Source organism: Myotis davidii, unplaced genomic scaffold (assembly GCF_000327345.1).
Source record: "Myotis davidii unplaced genomic scaffold, ASM32734v1 scaffold1, whole genome shotgun sequence".
Classification (NCBI taxonomy): domain Eukaryota; kingdom Metazoa; phylum Chordata; class Mammalia; order Chiroptera; family Vespertilionidae; genus Myotis; species Myotis davidii.
This window is the reverse complement of record NW_006294681.1, coordinates 9,359,393-9,364,401: the sequence shown is the minus strand read 5'-3', so window position 1 is coordinate 9,364,401 and position 5,009 is coordinate 9,359,393. Positions and strand designations below refer to the sequence as shown.

The following is a 5,009-nucleotide window of genomic DNA, read 5'->3' as shown; positions in this document are numbered from 1 at the left end:
GCGCCCTCAGACGCGCTGTTGCCCACTGCGCGCGCTCCCTCTTCCCAGCCACCTGGGCGCTGCCAGGCCTCCCGGTTGACAGCTGGTTCCCAATCCGCCCAGAGAGCCAGAGGGGTCAGTGTGGGGCCCCCCAGTGGCCCCAGTCCCCATTTCTTCAGGAACCAGTCCAATGATCGTCTTCATTTAAGGTTTTCTTTTTTTGCCGGCAAGTCTTGCTTCACTTCCCCGAGCCTCAGCATTTCGTCTGTAAAATGGAGCTGATCGCGGCGACTCTCTTGAAAGGTGGTGTGAGGGTTAAACTGAGAACATTTTTGAAAGACTGTACCTATCCTGAAGTAGGCAAGTCCTCCTCAGCCGTCATTTAGGTCCGCAAGGGGGCGTGGAGGCACCTTGTCCCGCTGCCCTGCTGCGGAGTCAGCTCCCCCAGCGCGCACATTTTGGGCTGCTGAGTCCATTGGCCTGGCTGCTGCAAGAACTAAGATTTGAAGGGTCTCACCCAGGACAGGCAGTTCCCTCCCAGAACTAACCCCACCTTACCATTCCCATCTCATCCTGGACCTTCTTCTTGGATGCATGTTTGAGAATTGCACTTATGGTCTGACCGGTTCTGCAGCTGCCCTTCTTGGGGTCATAAATCAATTTGCTGGGGAAAAAACCCTGGTTCTGCAGCGTTTGAGCCACAAGTTGCCTGCCGGTCTCTAGCCCCGGGGGAACGACGCGCACACTGGTTCCTTCTAGTTCTTGATTTGAATCTCCAGGCTCCTAATGGTTTTCTAAATGCTGGGTTTCAGATTTGAAGGAGAGAAAATCTTGCAGAGATTCCTAAGGTTTGGAAATCACCCTGCTTGCAGCACTTAGATTGAGGAAGTAAATATTGGAAGTCAGAATTGAGTTTAACGTTACAAAAACTGCCCATTTCTGTTCCTTGATGATTTTTTTAATGTATAGCCAAATTGAAGTGAACAAAACCTTGTTTCCCTTCATCAAGAATATTTCTCCTGGAAAAATTAAAACACAGTAAAGATTTTATAATTCAATCTGAAACTACATAGTCTTTGTAAAGTCCTCAATTGGATACATATACTTTCCTTTAAAATAATAAATTGCAAAAAAATAAAGAAAATGATAAATTGCATGGTGCCTGCCTTCATCCAATACTTACTTTGACCTTCAAAATGCAGCTTAAATGCTCCTTTCTGGAGGGTCCCCAGACCTCTTTACTCCCATCCTCCCTAGCATCACTCCATACTACAGCAGGTCGGAGGGCCATGCTTAGCATGTTGGTAAGAAGATAGAGGGTTCTCTCTCACTCAAGAGTTAGACTGGGTTTGAATTTTGCTCTGCTACTTCTTAGCCCAGAGACAGCATTTTGTTTTGATAATGACTTTAAGCCAGTGTGAGTCCTGGGTTTGCCACTTACTAGAGTGGGATCCTGGACCAGTTTCTTAACTAAGAATGATGGGTAATAATGGAACCTTCCTCATAGTGCTGTTTGGGGATTAGATAAATTAGTGCTTAGAACAGTGCCTGGTATATATGCAGTAAGCACCAGAACTGCATTAACTATTATAGCTCTGCAACTGTGGACAAGTTAATTTACTTCTTTGAAACTCTTTTCTCCTCTGAAATGGTAATGAAGATAAGTACTTCTTGGACTTGTGAGAATTTGCCCCTGGGCTCCAAGTATTAATGAACATTCAACAAATGGTTGCTGGAATTAATTAGTATTATTAGTCCCTGTGTGTCACCACATGTGACTTCCAGCCGAACAAGGTCTGGCAGGGAGGACTGGGTGGTGGTGAAGATCGCAGGTATAGAAACAGGCTGCCTAGGCTCTTATTCTGCCTCTGCCTTTCACTAGTGACTTTGGGACATTGTACTTCACTTCTCCATGCCTCAATTTCCATTCCTTTTGCAAGAATTTTGTGGGGATTAAATGAGATGCTATATATAAAAGGCTTAGTGAATGTTAGCTATTTATAGTCATTGCTTTTTCAAAAATCTCACCTAGAGATATGTTTTCATTGATTTTTTTTAGAGCAAGAGGAAGTGGGTGGAGAGAGAGAGCAAAAGAGAGAGAGAGAGAGAAAGAGAGAGAGAGATAAACATCAATGTGAGATAGAAACATCCATAGGTTGCCTCCTGTATGTGCCCTGACTGGACATGGAACCTCAACCTAGGTATGTGCCCTGACCTGGAATTGCCCTGCAACCTTTTGGTGTATGGGATAATGTTCCAACCAACTGAGCCACCTGACCAGGCCTATAGTCATTGCTTTTTAAAATCTCATCTTAGCACTGTGCCTGGAACATAATAATTACTCAATAAATTTTGGAATGACTAGTGGGTATAATTAATTATGCTACTGTAAATACAGTTAATATAATATCCAGCTGGCATGGCTCAGTGGTTGAGCGTGGACCTATGAACCAGGAGGTCACGGTTCAGTTCCTGGTCAGGGCACATGCCTGGGTTTCAGGCTCAATCCCCAGAGTGGGGCGTGCAGGAGGAAGCCGATCAATGATTCTCTGTCATCATTGATGTTTTTATCTCTCTTTTTCCCTTCCTCTCTGAAATCCAGAATTTAGGGATTTAAGTGGCCTTTGGCCCTGGCTTCTTGCCTCATAAAGGAGTGGGCATGCAGCCATCCTTGCTGTCGCTGTCACTGTCACACTTGGTGTTACGCCCCTGGCTGCTCTCTCACAGTCTGACTGTGGGGACTTTGTGATGTGCAGCTTTCCGACCTCAAATTGCTTCACACATACACAAATTCTTCTTTGCCTTTTTGCTTATTCATTACTTTCTGCGTCACCAAAGATGAGGTAAATGAAGATGATAAGGAAAGAGGAAACTAAGGATTGGGATTTGAAATACAACAACAAATACAAATTCCTCCCTGGCCAGTGTGGCTTGGTTGGAGCAACATTCTCTACAAGAGAAGGCGGTGGATTTGATTCCTAGTCAGAGCACATGCCCAATTTGTGGGTTCGATCCCTGGTTGGGCACATGTGGGAGGCAACTGATCAACGTTTTTCACATCAATGTTTCTCTTTCTCTCTGAAGTCAATAAAAAGTTGGCTTCCAGGTCTAGCCTGTGAGTTTTATTTATTTAATATTTATGTATGTATGTATGTACATATTATTTTTACCTGCCTTTCTGGGGGACAAGTCAATTAGGCATTCTGAGTCTTAGTGCTCTTACCTGAAGAATGGGAATAATGATATCCTCCCATATAAGGTTTGTGATATTGGATCCAATGGAATATAACATGGAAAGGAACTTAGCGAAATAAATCAATACATTGATTAGTTGTTATGATTATTATAAGCTCCATAGGTGAAATGAGGACTGTCCACACTCCTGATCCTTTGGATAGAGCAGGTGGTTGCCTGAGGACATGCAATCAAGTAACAGACTTAAGATCATTTCTTGCTTCCTTTCCCAGCCTGACCGAGGGCTTCTTTCCTCATCTCTTCATGCTTCCCCTTGTCTAAAATGCTGTCTTCCTCACCTAATGTATTTTCATGTTTTTACATCTAAAAAATGCATTTGGATACCACTTCACATTGCCAGGATGGCGATAATAAAAAAACACAAAAACACATAATAATAAGTGTTGGCAAGGATATGGGGAAATTGGAACCCTTGTACAGTGCTGGTGGAAAGGTAAAATGATGCAACCACTTTGAAAAATAGCCTGGAATTTCCTTAAAGATTAAACATGGAGTTACAATATGACTCAGCAGTTTTACTCATATATACATATATATATATATATATATATTCAAGAGAAATGAAAATGTATGTCTGCATAAAAATTTGTAAACAAATTTTCACAGCAGCATCTATATATGTAAAAGCCTAAGTGACCGAATGACCGGTTGACTGATCGCTATGAAGCGCACTGACCACCAGGGGACAGATGCTCAATGCACAGGATTGGGCTCTCTCCTGTCTGGATTGGGCCTGCAGGGATGGGGCCTGTGGAGATTGGGCCTGCAGGGATCAGGCCCCTCCTGTTTGGATCAGGCCTGTGGGGATTGGGCTGAAACCAGCTATTCGAACATTCCCTGAGGGGGTCCCAGATTGTGAGAGGATGCAGGCCAGGCCAAGGGACCCTACCCTGTGCACCAGGCCTCTGGTTGTACATAATAGCCAATCATAGAAATAACTCAAATGTTCATCAATTGATGAATGGATAAACAATGTGTGGTATATCCACTCAATGGAATATCTTCTATACTAATAAAAGGGTAATATGCTAATTAGCCCTGGAGACCTTCTGGGAGACATTCTGGATGTCCTTCTGGACAAAGTCATGGTGGCAGGGCTGAGGCAGAGGTGGTTAGGGGCGATCAGGCCAGGAGGGGAGGGCAGTTGGGGGTGAGCAGGCTGGCAGGGGGGCAGTTGGGGGCGAGCAGGCCGGCAAGCAGGTAAGCAGTTAGGAGCCAGTGGTCCCAGATTGCGAGAGGAATGTCCAACTGCCAGTTTAATGATTGGGCCTAAACCGGCAGTTGGACATCACCCAAAGGGTTCCAGATTGGAGAGGGTGCAGGCTGGGCTGAGGGACACCCCCCCCCACACACACACACAAATTTTGTGCACCAGGCTACTAGTCCAATATACCGTATTTGCCGGCGTATAAGACGACTGGGCGTATAAGACGACCCCCTAACATTTCCACTCAAAATACAGTTTGTTATATACTCACCGTATAAGACTACCCCCTCTTCCGCACACCTTCCACACACGAAATAAAAGGTAAAACAATATCAGATTTGATTTTAACATTTTAATTTATATTCAAATGCTTATGACATGCAGGAAAACTGTCACAAGGCTGTATGTAATCAAACATATACATAAAACAGTGCAAGTTTATTACCGGTAAACATACCGGTAATTCACTAAAGAAAACACACTCTATAGACTGGTACCGTAGATGCTTCTCAGGAACACAGGCAAGCAGCCCACAACCTAGAGGGACTGTCAATGATAGAAGAAAGAT

General features: G+C 44.2%; 1 protein-coding gene across 1 annotated transcript in view; it reads left to right on the top strand.

The window, feature by feature from the left end:
• Positions 1-5,009, top strand: part of DEPTOR (DEP domain containing MTOR-interacting protein) — a 161,258-nt gene that overhangs the window by 436 nt on the left and 155,813 nt on the right. The window lies entirely within an intron of this gene.